General features: G+C 43.9%; 1 protein-coding gene across 1 annotated transcript in view; it reads left to right on the forward strand.

The window, feature by feature from the left end:
- HECA (hdc homolog, cell cycle regulator) overlaps positions 1-15,633 on the forward strand; it is a 262,046-nt gene extending 246,413 nt beyond the window's left edge. The window contains exon 5 of the transcript XR_009555463.1: positions 15,621-15,633. The gene's annotated coding sequence lies outside the window, so the exon portion shown is untranslated. The remainder of the gene's footprint in view (positions 1-15,620) is intronic.
- Positions 15,634-18,237: the final 2,604 nt, after the last annotated feature.

The following is an 18,237-nucleotide window of genomic DNA, read 5'->3' on the forward strand; positions in this document are numbered from 1 at the left end:
CTTTAAGAGTGCCTAATGTGCCATTTCTGGAGGGGAATTTTGTAAACTGATGTAAACATAAGGGTGATTGTTGTATAGAGGAGACTAATAAGATGGTCACCTTGTCACACACACCTCTCTTCCAGTTGAGACCCTTCAGAAAGAAAGTTCCTCCTTTTTCTTGTGGACTTTGTTCTTTTGATGGCACCTCCTTTTAGAGCCTAAGCGTTAGAGGTAGGGTTGCCAAGTCCAATTCAAGAAATAGCTGGGGACTTTGGGGGTGGAGCCAGGAGACGTTGAGGGTGGAGTCAAGAGACATTGGGGTGGAGCCAGGAGCAAGGGTGTGACAAGCATAACTGAACTCCAAGGGAGTTCTGACCATCACATTTAAAGGGACAGCACACCTTTTTAAACATCTTCCTTCCATAGGAAATAATGAAGGATAGGGGCACCTTCTTTTGGGGCTTATAGAATTGGACTCCCTGGTCCAATTGTTTTGAAACATGGGTTTTTTTTGGGGGGGAGAGGCACTAGATGCTATACGGAAGATTTGATGCTTCTACCTCAAAAAACAGCCCCCACAAAGTTCCTGATACCCGCGGATCAATTCCACATTATTCCCTAAGGGAATCATTCTCCATAGGGAATAATTGTCCAATAGACATTTCCCCCCTGCCGCTTTCTGATGACCCTAAAGCAAGGGGGGAGGGCCTCCAAACTTGGGGATTGGCAACCCTCTTTCTCTCACACACGCACACACACAGTTGCTCTGCAAGAAAAGCAAAACAAGCCGACAGACTTGTTTGCTGACCCTTCTCATGAAGTACTTCCTGCTCAACCTGTTTGCAGGTTTCTAAACCTGCCCAAGACCTAGAGCTGCATCGTGGCTGAGGGGGCGGGGCTTCCCCCTCTGGCCAGCTGGGGGGGGGAAGCCTGTAAAACCAGGGGATCCCCCGCTGGGACCTGAGGATTGGGAAGTCTAGTCAGAGATTGTGAAACTTGAGGACACTGGTCACAGTTACTTAGTTATGACATTGGAGAGCTCTGTGGCATGCATTTTTCAAGAAGAAAAGATTTTTCAGTGGTGAGCACATTACCCAATGTCCACACATACTCAGGAGGTGCCTGCCCAACTCAAGACTGGTGACTCAATCAAGGAAGGCATGCAAGTCTTTAAGTTGCCTTTAATGTCATTAGTCATTTTTGCCCCTCTCAGGTCTTTGTGCCTATGTATCTGGTTGACAATAGCCTAATCAAGGTAATTTCCCCAATTTTCCCCACCAAAGTATAACAGCAGTTAACTTTAAAATGCCAGTAAGATTCAAACTTCTTTTCTTGACCCAATCCAAAATTGGTCAAACCCCCAGTGGAATCTGGGACCTTCTGTCCATAAAGGAAGGACTCCAAGGCCCAGCAAACTGTTGCTCAGAGCTCCAGTTCAGATCTCTGCCAGTCAGAACTCTGGATTCACTCTGAGAACCCATGCTGTACTCTTCAGTCTTTTTTCCCTGTGTCACTGGTTCCTTGCTTTGCTCCTTGAATCTCTACTGCATCAGTACCTGGATCTCTTTAGACTTTGGGCCCTCTGATTTAAGGTTGTATGCCCCTTCCCGAATTTTCTCTGTTACGTCTCTTCTCTCTTAATAATAATAATTAATTATTAATAATAATAATCTCCCTTCTCTCAATAAGGTACACTCCTTCTCTGATGTGTATGTGTGAGTGTGGGAATCAGTTCTCAGGTGCTTAGTTCAGGTTCTTTATATTTTTAATTTTTATTTTATATAAAATGAAGGGTGGGTTTTTTGTGTGTGTTACAATTACTTTCCTAGTATTTTTGGGTACCATTACTGAGATTCAAACTGCAAAATTTTGTGTTATCTTTTTCTGGAATCTTTTCCATAGCTATTTTCCCTCCTCAGGGATCAGTTTGGGTAACACCTATTCCCATCTCTGGGGCTCTGGAACTTGATTTCATGACCCCTCTACATCTAGTGTTGTTAGAATCTATAAAGGGCTGAGTGCCTTATTTAGTCCAAACAGATAGTGGCACACAGATGTATGCACCCTTCTTCTGGTTAAAAACAAACAAACCCCAAATCCGTTTTAGGAGATTCTGATTCTGAATGGAAGCAGGGTGGGAAGTCAGGGGAAAGAAAGTACAAGTCTTTCCTTCATGGCTCAACATTGCCTGTCTGAAACAGCAAGCTTGGTGAGATGTGTTTTTGAGTGAGAAAATGTCTTCCAGTGAAAGGTTTTCATCAGTCCCTTCCCTGGTCAAATATCTAAAGCAAAGGATTCAATAGTCCATCTTCTGTTCAAACTTGCATCTAGTCCCAAGGCTGCATTTAGTTTAAAATGTGCACATACACATCAGGAGGGAAGATACACTTGATGTATGTTTCTTCTTGTTTGGCCCATTATTGCAAAATATATGAAGGTTCTTCTTCTATGTTTGTTTTTGAAAGGAGTATTAACTAACCTAACCCTCAGCATCAAAGGAGAGGATAAAAAGTAAATGAGGGTAAGACAGCATAGAAATCCTCATGCTCTAAGAAAGGAGTGACAAATACCAAGGGAAACATAACATTCCCAACATAGCAGTGGAGAGACTTGAAATTTCTGGCTTGCGTTAGACTCTGAGCAGTGTAATTAATCTAGAATTGAAGGAATACCACAGATGTTTAAAATTATTTTCCCCTTACTGACTCAGTATCCTGCACATTTTTACAAATTGTAGACTGTGGGTTAATAGCCCCCAAGGTTCATTGCCCAATGGGCCTCGTTCCAAACTTTGTGTTTTGCACTTGGCATCATGTATTTGGGAGTCAGGCTATCATAAAAAGAATGATTTAAAGTTTTTTTTTTAAAAATAAAAATAAAATGCCTTTCTGGTCTGACATTATTTTGCATTCTCACTGTGATTGGTCCCTCACATGGAAACCAAACACAAGAAATTAGAAATGCCTTTCTGTAAAGGGTATGGAAAGCGGCCACATTGATGCATATGAGGTTTTGTGGGATATAAGCTTAAAGTGGGAGGGGTTGCTGTAGTGCAAGTGACTTATAATTTTCTTGAGGCTCTTCAGAGGCAGAGTTGTAAAACTGCCAAAGCATAGGTTATTGAAGTTCTTTAAATTAGAGGGAGTGCATAATACCAAGTGCTTACATTTTTAAACATGCCAGAAGTCACACTAAGGAAGTCATCCCTAATTCCAGGGGTGGTTGTGGTTGCTCAGTGGTGTTACAAGGTATGCTGAACTTATACCCTCATTTAAAAAATAATTTGATATGTTCCCAGTGGGGCTCTGAACAAAAAATGGTTTGGGGGTGATTCAACTAATCTGTGATTCAAGTTAAGATTTTTTTTTTAAATATCAGCATTTATCTTTACTTATTTGATTTCATTTATACCCAAACAAATGTAGAGCATGATCTTTTTTCCAACCAAAGCTTGCTAGATGCCTCTGGGAAGACCACAAGACAAAAATGAAGGCAACAATTCTGTCTTGCTGCCTCCCACAAAACTAAGATCCAGAGGCCTACTGTTTCTGAATCAGGATATCCAGTTAGAATCCATATGTGGCATGGAGGAGCTGAAAGGGTTTGGGGGACCTTTAAGAGCTGCCAGCAGAGAGCAATGGGAGACCTCTTGCTTGACTGTCTGGGTATGGTTGGAAGAACATTGGCTGGGAAGAGGCTGGCTGTGGGGGCTGGAGCCATACTGGCTGGAGAAGGTGTGCCTTTATGTTGGAGCAATCAGTGGGCATGTGGGAGGCAGGAACTCTGGTCTGGCTCTACAGCTGTGGATCCTAGATTGGGGAAAGATTTAAGAGCAGACACAACAAATGGTTGTGCAGCATAAGCTATGAGTGGGACATGTACATGAGAAGTATGAAGATAGAATTGTTGGTGCAAGCTGAGGAGGGATCAGCAGGCAGCTGGGAAAGGGAGTGGCGCAATCTACCCTGAAGACTCTCATTGTGGAGAAGCCCTGATAAAGAAGCATGGTGTGAGTTACTGCAGTGTGAGGTCATGTACAGTTGACCAGGACACAGCCTGTTGAGGCCACATATGGCAGTGCTTCAGGTGCCCCAGGAAGGCATAGAATGCAACCCTGAGCTTATACCATATTCTCCATGAATTTGTCTAATTCTTCATGTCAGCCATATAACTCAGTGACCATTAATTCCCATGATACATTTCTTACATCCAATCATATACAAAAGTTTTGTGAAATATGTACTGCTACTGCACCATAAATATCATTAAAAATTTATCACCTCTGTGAACAGATTTTGATGTATAATAGTGTAAAGAAGTAGGAGGGGAAAAAAAATCTTCCTTTAATGCTACAGGACAACCAATCTAATATTCTCTTGGGAAGAGTTGAAAACTTTTTACATTTTTTAAAGTCTTAGGAACAGCAACCTCATTTTGATCCAACAGGCAACTCATGTTGTGTTTCATATCACTTAGCTTTGTCATGTGTACCTATGAAAACCATTACAACCTCTGAAGAACATGTCAACAGATCTCTGCATTGGCTTCATGAATTTAATCTCTGCAGATTGCCTCATTCATTCACTTCTGAAGTGAAAATTCCTACTTCCCTCAGTCATGTTTAAGTGCAATATTGGTGACAGCTACCACTGTGATTAAAGCTAACCAAAGTTCCTGCTGAACCAGGTTTTGAAAATGATTTGTAAGCCTGTTTCAACTTCTAGGTGAGTGCTTTAACTCAGAGGTTCCCAACTCCCGGGCTGGGGACCAGTACCAGTCTGTGGCCTGTTAGCAAGCGGGCTGTGAGTTGTATATTTATTTCATTACTAGCAGTAAAGTCCATTGTAGGAAGAAATACAATGGGCCCTAGAAAAAATATTCGGGAGGGGGGTGATGAATGTGTAGGTGGCAGGAAGGAAGGAAGGTACACAAACAGAATGAAAGAAAGAGACAAAGAAAGAATGGTAGGGAAAAGATGACGAGAAAAGAGTGCAAGGCCCTTTTTCCATTCAGCTTTGCTCCAGATCTACTGAGCACTGAATCCACCTGCTACAAACTTGCATAATTCAAAATGCTTCTACATTTAAAACTATGCTCCTCACCTTAGTGGTGTTTTACTTCTATATTTGAAAAGAAGGAAGGCCCAGGCAAGAATTCCTGCCCCTTGCGTGGCAGTGCACACATTGCTGCCATTCGCCACCTCTTTCACCTGCCTGGGACCCAAGTAGCTGAAGGGGATGGCGGGGCACATCTCCACCACTTGAAGGCACCTTTCTTTGCCACCACCTCTTTTGCCTGCCTGGGATGCTGGCAGACCCAGTGCTGCAGACCTGTCCAGTGCCCCCCAAATGCACCTGCCCTGCTGCCGCACCCCTGCCCACGGGGAAAGCAGGCGCAGCAGTGTGGAAGGAGGAGTGGACAGACTCTGGCCAAGCCGGACCTGTGCAGTGCACTCTCGGAGGCGCAGAGCACCTCTGAGAATACACTGCTGAAGTGTTCTCCTCCGAGTCATGCTCAGAGAAGCTGTGCTGATGCCCCACCTGGCTGCATTCACCTTGAAGACAAAAGCAGCCAAGCTGGGTGAGTTCTCCTCTGAGTTGGGCCACCCTTGCAAGGAAAGTCCAGCTCAGAGAAGCTGCACCGACACCCCACCCAGCTGCCTTCGCCTTGAAGGTAACCAGTAAACAACCCACAAAGGTTATAGTGACACAATTACTACAATTTTTGTGCCAAAAATCACATAATATAAGGTTATATTAGCAGCAACATTAAATGAAGTTAAAGCAGTGGTCCCCGACCTTTTTGGCACCAGGGACTGGTTCTGTGAAAGGCAATTTTTCCACGGACTGGGGGTGGTGGTGGTGGTGGTTTTTGGATGATACAATTGTGCATTTTATTTCTATTGGTTTTGTGTGGTGGTTAAGTGTGTGGACTCCTATCTAGAAGAACCAGGTTTGATTCCCCACTCCTCCACTTGCAGCTGCTGGGATGGCCTTGGGTTAGTCATAGCTCTCGCAGAGTTGTCCTTGAAAGGGCAGCTTCTGAGCAGAGCCGGCATGTAGAAGTCGGCGAGGTAGGTGGCTGCCTTGGGTGTCACCTTGCTGTGGGGTGGGGGCACGTGTCCCCGCTTGTGCCGAAGGAGTTGGCTGGGCAGTGGATGCCCATATGCTTCTTTCTGCGTTCAGAATGCAGGCAAAAGCATGCAGGTGGCCGCTACCCAGCCCTCTCCCTCCCTTCAGAAGGAGCTGGCTGGGAAGGCCCGCCTGCACACTTCTTCCTGCATTCCGAGGAACATAGGAAAAAGTACATGGATGGTCGTTCCCTTCCCAGTCAGCTCCCTCTGAAGGGGGGGGGAGAGGGCTAGCTGAGGGGTGGTCTGAACATTCTTGCTCAGCCTGCCCCTCGGCCAGCCCTCTGCCTCTTCAGAGGGAGCTGGCTGGAAAGGGAACAGCTACCCGTGCACATTCCTCGGACTGCAGGAAGAAGCATGCAGGTGGCCCTTCCCAGCCAGCTCCTTCTGAAGGGGAGGGAAAGGGCTGGCTGAGGGGCGGGCCGAGCGAGAACATTTGGCCTGCCCCCTCGGCCAGCTCTCTGCTGCCCACACACTTCAGAAGAAGCTGGCTTCTTCCTGTGTTCCTTGGAAGGAGGCGTTTTAAAACTTGGAGGGAAAGTTCTATAATTACAAACTTAGATCAACATGTTCAGGAAAACTCCCGTTTAAAAGTACTCTTGAGAACTGCAGGGCAACCTTATATTATTTTTACTATATATTGTTTTTAATATTCTATGTGGTTTTTAAATGTTGTTAGCCGTCCTGAGCCCGTTAGGAAAGGGTGGGATATAAATTTGATAAATAAATAAATAAACTCCGGGATGAAAGAGTTTTCATTGTCCATTCAAAAAAATAAATGCAGAAGACTTAAGAAATTGCAAAGCAAGACAGAAGTGACAGCGATATACAATGTAAATGATTAATTTTAAATACACACAAACAGGATTTTCTGCCAAGTGTAGAAACAGCCAAAGAGAAATGGAAGGGAGGTAGACAGACAGAGGCTGCAATCACACACGTTAAATAATGCAGTTTCGATCCAGCTTCAAAGCACTTTCATATCTGGATTTTGCCAGTTCACACAGTAAAATCCAGATAGAAAGTTCACTGGAAGTGGATTGAAAGTAGGGTTGTGAATCCCCAGGTGGGGGCAGGGGATCCTCCAGTTTGGAGGCCCTCCCCCCGCTTCAGAGTCATCAGAAAATGTGTGTGTGGGGGGGGGGCGGGAAATGTCTACTGGGTACTCAGTTATTCCCCGTGGAGACCAATTCCCATAAGGTATAATTAATTGATCTGTGGGTATCTGGGGCTTTGGGGGAGTTGTTTTTTTAGGTAGAGGCACCAAATTTGCAGCATAGCATCTAGTGTCTCTCCTCCAAAAAGTGTCCAAGTTTCAAAAAGATTTGTCCAGGGGGTCCAATTCTCTGAGCCCCCCAAAAGGAGGGAAGGCATTTAAAAGGTGTATGGTCCCTTTAAATGAGATGACCAGAACTCCCTTTTTAGTTCAATTATGCTTATCACACCCTTGTTCCTGGCTCCACCCCAATGCCTCCTGACTCCACGTCCAAAGTCCCCAGATATTTCTTGAATTGGACCTGGCAATCCTAATTGAAAGTGCATTATTTAGTGTGTGTGATCACTGCCAGAATAAAATAAAAAGACAGAAATACAAAGATACAGAGAAAGAATGCGAGAAAGAACAGAAAGGAGGTAGAAAAATTAGGGGGGAAGGACTGAGAACAGGAGTCATTTTGTAGAAGAAGAGGTGCCAGAGCTCATTACCACAACTCATTTGCATAACTCTTTCCATATGCCACACACCTCTGACATCTCCGGAAAGTGTACTAAATTATATCAGCTCAGCATCTACTTTAACATGCTTCTTGAATTATAATTGTCATCTTATTTCCATCATACTTTTAAAATCACCTTCTCCTACGTGGCCACAGTAGCATGATGAAGATTTCCATCTGTCTGCTTTACATGTTTTAGTTATTTCCCCATTTTTTTGTGAGGGAAAATATTAGAAAGTTTGTCATAGTTCAGCAAAATTCTCACAGGGGGTTTGAACAATGGAGCCCAGAAGCAAGTATTGGGGGGGGGGGGGGCAGGGGTTAAGAAAAGCACAATAAAATTTAGCAGTTCTGGAACTACACTCTTGTGAGCTCCTGCCCAAAATGAGGCCTTTGAGAGAAGTAAAAAGGAGAAGGAAGATAGATGAATGAAAGACAAAGACAGAGATAGAATGAGAGGAATGAATGAAGTGAGAGTTATGTTAAAGTTTGGGAGAAAGGAATAAAATAAACAGAAAGGAAGGAAGAGAGACAGGAAGCCAGAGAAGTGACAGGAAGACAGGCAAGCAGGCAGGCAGTCATTAGAAGCCCGCTTTTCACCCCTTTCCACTTGCAGGTGGGGGGGGCGGGAGTGAAAGGGAGCCTTGAAATGGCTTCCTGCCTCTTAAAGCAAGCAGCCCTTTTCTGTTGAAGAGATTTAACTGTTTTCTGTCAGAGTTTGCTTCCATGTATATAGTTATTAAATGATGTTCAATGTTACTTAAGCAAGTATGTGTGCCAGATGCTATTAGTTCACACAGGAATCAACCACAGACTGTGCTGTAAACAAATAGGTGGAATACTGCCCCATAGGGAAGATTTTCTGGCATATTTAAAATATAAATACTTCACCTCCCAAACAGGCACCTATCGTATACCCTTGACCGAAGAACGGTACACTCCTTCTATCTGGGATGGTTGTCCTCTTCCACCGAGTGCGCAGCTTTGGGAGGGACGCACATGGAGTGGTGAGGGGGGTAGGGGACACCCGCCTAGCCAGCCAGATCAGCCGAATCAACCCTGGCGATCAATGGGGTGACAGATGTCGCAGCCAGATCGCCCTCACATCCAACCTCCCAAACAGTAGGGGCGGGGTAAGCGTACTTGTTGAGTACAGCTTTGGCAGGCAGTGTTAGTTGGAGGAGACGAAATGGTGGCAGCATTGTTTTGGGTGGGGAGATGGACTGAGGAAAGGCAGTAGTAATCAATAAGGCTCCAGGAAAACCTATCAGCAGACAACTGTCTTTGTCAGAGGTCAGGGGCTGACTGATGAGGTTCTGGCCTGACAGGGCCGGCAGTAGGTGGGTCACAACTAAGCTACCCAATGACAGGAAGGAGTGGTGACAGACAGAGTGAAAGGCCACTCTTGTGGTAGCCACAGCTTCCAATAAAAATTGAGGATCGAGCCACCCGTAAGGCTTTTATTATATCTATGATATACTACAATGTAGTAATAATAATAATAAGACATTGGATTTATAACCTGCCCCCCACTCCTAATTTCAGAGTCTCAGAGCAGCTCACAATCTCCTTTACCTTTCTCTCCCACAACAGATACTCTGTGAATTGGATGGGGCTGAGAGAGCTCTCTCCAGAAGCAGGTTCAGCGCTATGGGTTCTGCCGCCCCAGGCAGAAACCCATGCCCCTGCCCCCCCATGCTAACTGTGTGTGCAAAGCGACATGGCGCGATGACATCAAAAGTGATGTTATTGCTCAGTCTGCCCCCTTGGCCAGCCCTCTCCCCCCTTCAGAGGGAGCTGGCTGGGAAGGGAATGGCTGCCTGCGCACTTTCCCTTTCGTTCCGAGGAACACAGGAAGAAACGCGTGGATGGCTGATCCCAGCCAGCTTCTTCTGAAGTGTGTGGGCGGCAGAGAGCTGGCCGAGGGGGCAGGCCAAATGTTCTCGCTCGGCCTGCCCCTCAGCCAGCCCTTTCCCTCCCCTTCAGAAGGAGCTGGATGGGAAGGGCCGCTTACATGCTTCTTCCTGCAGTCCGAGGAATGCGCACGGGTGACTGTTCCCTTTCCAGCCAGCTCCCTCTGAAGAGGCAGAGGGCTGGCCGAGGGGCAGGCTGAGCAAGAATGTTCAGACCACCCCTCAGCTAGCCCTCTCCCCCCCCCTTCAGCTGACTGGGAAGGGAACGACCATCCATGTACTTTTTCCTATGTTCCTCGGAATGCAGGAAGAAGTGTGCAGGTGGGCCTTCCCAGCCAGCTCCTTCTGAAGTGAGGGAGAGGGCTGGGTAGCGGCCACCTGCATGCTTTTTCCTGCATTCTGAACGCAGAAAGAAGCATATGGGCATCCACTGCCCAGCCAACTCCTTCGGCACAAGCGGGGACACGTGCCCCCACCCCACAGCAAGGTGACACCCAAGGCAGCCACCTACCTCGCCGACTTCTACATGCCGGCTCTGCTCAGAAGCTGCCCTTTCAAGGACAACTCTGTGAGAGCTATGACTAACCCAAGGCCATCCCAGCAGCTGCAAGTGGAGGAGTGGGGAATCAAACCTGGTTCTTCTAGATAGGAGTCCACACACTTAACCACCACACAATAGAAATAAAGTGCACAATTGTATCATCCAAAAACCATCCCCCCCACCAGTCCGTGGGAAAATTGTCTTTCACAGAACCAGTGCCTGGTGCCAAAAAGGTCGGGGACCACTGCTTTAACTTCATTTAATGTTGCTGCTAATATAACCTTATATTATGTGATTTTTCCTGGTAAGAATTCGTGACCAGTTAGGAGAGGGCAGGAGAAGGGGGAAGGTGAGCCTCCAGCTCATAGTTGTTTAGCTTTGGTTAGCATAGTTGAAACCCACACAAATCCAAATAACAGAGGGCTGTATGTCATCTTCATTTTCATAAGTAAACCTTTTGCAATCATTCCAAGATGAAGAGGCATCCTAAAAAATGTAGTCCTTGTATTCCATTGGAAAGTTGTTTCATGTTAATTGAGTCTGTCTTCCTCTGCTCTTTTCAGAATTAAAAACACTCCTCGTCCTGAAGAGTTTAAAGCTTGAACATCACATTATGTCTCCTTTCAGTGGCCATGCATAATTTGAATGCCAGTTAAAATAGAGGTTTCCAAAAATAATTTTGAGATAAAAATAGTTTAAGCTTTTGTGTTAGAGATAATTGGGAACCAATATCTGTTTGATCATTTGCTCAGCAGTTTCTGCTTGTTAATCCCAAATGTGGATTTAGTAACTTTAATATGAACATGGGTACATGGTTTGTGCAATTTGTGTAGGTTCTTTCCTCCTTCATTTTGCCTTTAAAGCTAATTTTAAGCCTTTCAAGCTCCGCTTTCCAGAGTTCATATTGTTACTCTGAGATCTTCTTCCTGAGAACATCTCCTACTGAAGAAGGGTTGTGCCTTCCTCTTAACTCCCACTTGCCTGTACTCTATAAACTACTTGATTACTACTGCCCATTAGTTACTTTGACATCTTGTTCTGATTTTTAATAGGATTTTAAATGCTTTTATGTCTTTAAATATAACTAGAGCTGCAAACGTAAATGAATGATGGTATTTTGTATACCTTGACCTCTGTACAAGTCTACGTTTTAAGACCTGTTGACTTTGAGGGACATAAACAAATATTGCTGTTTGGAAGGATTGCTGTACTTTTGCATTAAATCATCAAGTTCAGACGTGTAAGAGATTTTCCCCCCTACATGTTTTGGATGCCCTTCTTGATTTAGAAACAGCAAGAGTCCTGTAGCACTCTAAAGACTAACAAAGTATGTGGCAGAGTATGAGCTTTTGTGATTCATGAAAGTTCATACACTGCCACATATATTTGTTAGTCTCTGAGGTGCTACTGGACTCTTGCTTTTTCCTACTGCTATGGACAGACTAACGCAGCTAACTGTCTTGATCTGCCTTCTTGATTTAGTTTGCCTTTGTTCTTTTTCCTAAATACATGGTGGTAGAAACAGCAATTTACTTACATACAAAGGTATTGGGCATATTCATTCACATTTCATATGCAAGATTAATAAACACGCTAAATATTTACGTAGTAGTTCAGCATGTTCAAACCACTAAACACGTATTTCCTCAGTAATCCTTATAACAGCCTGGTAAAGATAGGTCAGAGATATTATCCCATCGTGGAAGTCAGAAGCTCCTTTCTCAGATGTCTCTGAAAGCAGCAGAATGGGAATCTAAGAAGGAAGCAACTTGTCTCAGTGATTAATTTCTTTAAAACAAGGACAGAGGCAGTGCCACCTTAAGCGAAGTTGCACTCTTCAAAGGCCATTGAAATCTGCTTTGGGTGGCACTGTAAGCCACTAGGGAAACAGGATGTGGTTTTATATGTCTGGTGTGAGTGTTTCTGTGTGTTTGTCCATCCATAACAAATGCACACGCTAGACAGATGCCACATCTGTTAGAAGTTTGAGAATGTTGAGTGTATCCACTGACTTATCACTTCCACTAACTGCAAACTCTGAAGGTCAAACAATTTGATCTTCCCTCCATTTTTAAGAAGGAGGTTGCAGCTGCATGCAGTCTTAGTTTAGTGTGCAGAGGAGAAAATAGTTTAACCCTTCCACCTCCACATTATTTCATCTATCAAAACTTATCTGTTATTATTAGCCTTGACAGAAAGCAAAAAAGATAGGCAAATGTTATTAATAGCAGCATAGGGAGGAAGAGAAGAAGAAGATATTGGATTTATATCCTGCCCTCCACTCTAAAGAGTCTCAGAGTGGCTCACAATCTCCTTTACCTTCCTCCCCCACAACAGACAACCTGTGAGGTGGATGGGGCTGGAGAGGGCTCTCACAGCAGCTGCCCTTTCAAGGACAACCTCTGCCAGAGCTATGGCTGACCCAAGGACATGCTAGCAGGTGCAAGTGGAGGAGTGGGGAATCAAACCCGGTTCTCCCAGATAAGAGTCTGCACACTTAACCACTACACCAAACTGGCTCTCCAAGGAAGAAGAAGAGATTGAATTTATACCTTGCCCTTCACTCAGAGACTCAGAGTGGTTTACAATATCCTTCTCTTCCTCTCCCAACAACAGACAGTTGGTGAGGCGGGTGGGGCTGAGGGAGGTCTCAGAGATCTGCTCTTGAGAGAATAGCTTTGTAAGAGCAGTGGTTGACCCAAGACCACCAAGCAGCTGCATGTGGAGAAGTGGGAACTGCACATTTAACCACTACACCAAACTGGCTCTCTCTGGAATGGCTTTTGATAGCCAGTACCATGCGAAGATGAAGGAGTTAATAAAACCTACTGTTGCTTCCCTGCATGGACCTAATCCAGATTAAAGTGCTGTGAAGATCTGATTTTGAATAATTCAGTATCTCATTACAAGCAGTCAAATTGTTATGAGCAGAGCTAGTCAAGGCCATTTTAATAGCGGAGGCAAAATGGTAACCTCCCCATCCCCCACAAAAAGCTCTTCAGGAATCAGTCCTTCTTTGCCTATACCTTGTATTCTATGCATTGTCCATAAGCAACAGCAACAAAATAGTTGAGCCAATGGTGGTGACCAATGGTAACCTTCTCTATACACAATTATTATGGTTTATTAAAATAGATACAAGGATTATATTACTTCTAGAAATTCTCTCATGAATTGCTGCCTTGATGTGGCAAGAGGGCTTGCGTGGTTCAGTGAGGCTGTGGGCTATGCCATGCAGGGCCACCCAAGATGGACAGGCCACAGCTGAGAACCCAGACAAAATGTGATCCACTGGAGAAGGAAATGGCAAACCACTTCAGTATTCTTGCCAAGAAAACCCCATGGACAGTAACAAAAGGCTAAAAGATATGATGCTGGAAGATGAGCCCCTCAGGTCAGAAGGTGCCCAATATGCTACTGGGGAAGAGAGGAGGGCAAGTCCAAGTAACCACAGAAAGAGTGAAGTGGCTGGGCCAAAGCTGAAAGGATGTTCAGCTGTGGATGTGTCTAATGGTGAAAGAACAGTCTGATGCTGCAAAGAACAATACTGCATTGGAACATGGAATGTAAGATCTATGAATCAAGGCAAGCTGGATGTAGTCAAACAAGAGATGGCAAGACTGAACATCAACATCTTGGGAATCAATGAGCTAAAATGGACAGGAATGGGTGAATTTAACTAAGAGGATCACTACATCTATTATTGTGGGCAAGAGTCCCGTAAAAGAAATGGTGTGGCCTTTATAGTTAACAAGAGAGTGAGGAAGCCAGTAATGGGATACAATTTCAAAAATGACAGAATGATCTCAGTCTGTATCCAAGGCAAACCATTCAATATCAATGTAATCCAAGTCTATGCCCCAACCACTGATGCAGAAGAGGCTGAAGTGGAGCAGTTCTATAAAGAACTACAACACCTTCTAGAATTAACACCAAAAAAAGATGTCCTCCTCATCATAGGGGGCTGGAATGCCAAAGTAGGAAGTCAAAAGGGAACAGGAACAACTGACAAGTTTGGCCTTGGAGAACAAAATGAAGTCGGGCAAAGGCTAATAGAGTTTTGCCAAGAGAACAAGCTGGTCATAGCGAACACCCTCTTCCAACAACCTAAAAGGCAACTCTACACATGGACATCACCTGATGGGCAACACAGAAATCAGATTGATTATATACTCTGCAGTCAAAGATGGAGAAGCTCCTTACAGTCAGCAAGTACAAGACCTGGAGCTGACTGTGGCTCAAATCATGAGCTACTCATTGCAAAATTCAGGCTTAAACTGAAGAAAACTGGGGAAGCCATTAGGCCATTCAGGTTTGACCTTGATCACATCCCTTATGAATATACAGTGGAGGTGAAGAATAGGTTTAAGGAACCAGAGTTGATAGAGTGCCTGAAGAACTATGGACGGAGGTTCCTGACATTATACAGAAGGCATCAATCAGCACCATCCCAAAGAAAAAGAAATGCAAGAAAGCAAAGTGGCTGTCTGATGAGGCTTTACAAATAGCTGAGGAAAGAAGGAAAGCGAAAGGCAAAGGTGAAAAAGAAAAATTCACCCAATGGAATGCAGATTTTCAGAGAACAGCAAGGAAAGATAAGGAGGCCTTCCTGAAGGAACAATGCAAAGCAATAGAGGAAAATAATAAAATGGGAAGGACAAGAGATCTCTTCAAGAAAATTGGAGAAATCAAGGGAACATTTCGTGCAAAGATGGCCATGATAAAGGACAAAAACGGTAGAGACCTAACAGAAGCAAGTGGCAAGAATACACAGAAGAATTATACAAGAAGGATCTCAATGTCCTTGACATTATGATAGTGAAATTGCTGACCTTGAGCCAGACATCCTGGAGTGTGAAGTAAAATGGGCCTTAGAAAGCATTACTAACAACAAAGCGAGCGGAGATAACGGTATCCCAGTTGAGCTATTCAAAGTCCTAAAAGATGATGCCGTTAAAGTGATGCACACATTATGTCAACGAATTTGGAAAATGCAACAGTGGCCACAGGATTGGAAAAGGTCAGTTTATATTCCAATCCCAAAGAAGGGTAATGCCAAAGAATGTTCAAACTATTTCACCATTGCACTCATTTCACATGCCAGCAAGGTCATGTTAAAGATCCTACAAGCTAGACTTCAGCAGTATGTAGATCGGGAACTACCAGAAGTTCAAGATGGGTTTCGGAGAGGTAGAGGAACTAGAGATCAAATTGTCAACATTCACTGGATTATGGAGAAAGCATGGGAGTATAAGAAAAACGTCTATTTCTGTTTCATTGACTATGCTAAAGCTTTTGATTGTGTGGATCACAACAAACTGTGGCAAGTCCTTAAAGAGATGTGAATACCAGCCCACCTCACATGTCTCCTGAAAAACCTGTATAAGAAGCAACGGTCAGAACGGGATACGGAACAACTGATTGGTTTAGAATAGGAAAAGGAGTTCGACAAGGATGTATATTGTCACCCTGCTTATTTAATTTATATGCAGAGTACATCACGTGGAATGCTAGCCCGGACCAAGCAGAAGCTGGAATTAAGATTGCCGGGAAAAACATCAACAACCTCAGATATGCAGATGACACCACTTTAATGGCAGAAAGTGAGGAGGACCTAAAGAACCTCTTGTTGAAGGTGAAAGAGGAGAGCACAAAAGTAGGCTTGAAAGTCAACATCAAAAAAACTAAGATCATGGCATCTGGCCCCATCACACTGTGGCAAATAGAAGGGGAAGACATGGAAGTAGTGACAGACTTCACATTTCTGGGATCCAAAATCATTGCAGATGGTGACTGTAGCCATGAAATTAAAAGACATTTGCTCCTTGGTAGGACAGCTATGGCGAACCTGGGTAGTATAATAAAAAGAAACCCTGCCCCAACAGCCTCCATGTGCCTTCAAACCTCGGAAGGCTTAAGAAGACACTGGAAACAGTTGCTTCTAGAAAGGTGTGTGTGTGCGCCTTTTAGAGTCAGGCTGAATGGGGGTGGGGCAAGCCTGCAGAACAAGGAGCCTGTTGGAATGGAAGGGAAGGAGCCCAGAAGCTCCATTTGCTTTCCAGTCCTTTCAGCTGTTTTAACACTAAAATAGTAACCTCTGGTGAACTGGGTTGAGTATAGAGCAGTCAACAACTCCCATGGTTGGGGTTGCCAGTCCCCAGGTGGGTAGAAATGAAGCCCAAAGGCATCCACACAGAACCAACCTCAATTATGAAAACTTTATATAAATAACTTATTACATAACAGACAATACTAATAAATACAGTAACAAAGTTCATTCCTACTTGACTTTTCCACGTTACTCTTTGTGTTTCTTCAGTCCCCAGATGGGGGCAGGGGACTCTCAGGATTCTTCTCCAGCACCGCATCTAAAAAGCTTCTATTCTTCTGCGCTCGGCCTTCCTTATGGTCCAGCTCTCACAGCCATACATTACTACTGGGAATACCATCGCTTTGACTATACGGACTTTTGTTGGCAGGGTGATGTCCCTGCTGCAGGGTCATCAGAAAGCAAGGGGGGGGGGAGGGAAATGTCTGCTGGGCTCCAATTTTTAAAAATATTAGACCAGGGGGTACAATTCTATGAGCCCCAAAAGAAGGTGCCTCTATCTTTCAACATTTCCCATGGAGAGAAGACATTTAAAAGCTGTACGGTCCCTTAAATGTGAGAAGCAGAACTCCCTTTGGAGTTTACTTATGCTCGTCACAACCTTGCTCCTGGTTCCACCCCCAATGTCTCCAGGCTCCACCCCCAAAGTCCCCAGATTTTTCTTGAATTGAACTTGGCAACCCTATCCATGGTGAGTAAATTGCCCCAGTGAGACCACAAAGTGTGTGCTTCCAAACTGTGTTTATTTTGGCTGCTGTGTGTATCTGTTTGTGTGAGAGTGAGAGAGAGTGGAAGTGGAAGTGCTGGGGGATGAGGAAATGAAGACTTTATTCAGAGGAATTGCACTACTGTATTTTTAAATATTTATTTTAGGGAATGGGAAAGTGTTCTGGCTCGACTCCCAAAGTCTCCACCCCCCCCCCCCCCCAAGACCCCAAGTATTTTCTTATTTAGATTTGCCAACCCTATTCAGGTGGGTTGTCTGCTTTGTCTTATTTTTTTTAGTGATGTATGAACTTTTGCATGTTTATTTGTTCATTTATCACTTTAGCAATTAAAAAAAAGGGTTTCTGCAAAAAGTGAATAGCAGCAATCAATAAAAATGTTGCTTTCTTAACCTCACAGCAAGCCAACAAATTCCATGGCTGAAACTGAAATATATTTGAGCTGTTTAATTTTCAATGTATTACTTGGTGCAAGGGCAGAATGTGTCTCTTCATCCAAAAGTTCCTGCCTTTGTTCAAATTCCATTGTTGCTAGAAGTCTCTTTAGGTGATTAAACTACTGCACTGTAAAAGAATGAAATGGTCTTGCAGTGATCTTCTTGGCCAAATGAGCTAGTCAGGATATGGAATAATACTGGGGATTTACTAAATTAAAAGCCTATTTTTACACTTTATTTTCTCTGTGAACAACAAGCTTAAATACCTTCTGTAATTAGTATGAAAATATGACTGTATTCCTGTTTGAGTTATAATCAAGCAATACAAAATCTGTGCCCAGAAGAGCTGGATTCTGCAGCCAGTATAAATGATCCAAATAAAGCAGTTTGAGTTCTTTTTATAATAGTAATTTTCTTTTTATATTGTAATTACAAATGGTGAAAATGCAGTTTGTACTATTTTGTGCAGCTGTTTTCTTTCTCTAATCAACAAGAACTGCTTGTCAAGAAGGGCAAGGAGATATGCATCCATGTTTCTCCTGATAAGCGGTCTCCACTTTATGTGAGCAGCACATACTAATGTATCTTTCAATTTCACAGTGTGAGAATGGAGCACTGGGTTGGTTTTTTTTATAAGGTGTATGCGTATATTGCCCATGCATGGGAAAATGTGTGTGTTGCCCTA

This window comes from Heteronotia binoei, chromosome 1 (genome assembly GCF_032191835.1).
Source record: "Heteronotia binoei isolate CCM8104 ecotype False Entrance Well chromosome 1, APGP_CSIRO_Hbin_v1, whole genome shotgun sequence".
NCBI classification, from domain to species: domain Eukaryota; kingdom Metazoa; phylum Chordata; class Lepidosauria; order Squamata; family Gekkonidae; genus Heteronotia; species Heteronotia binoei.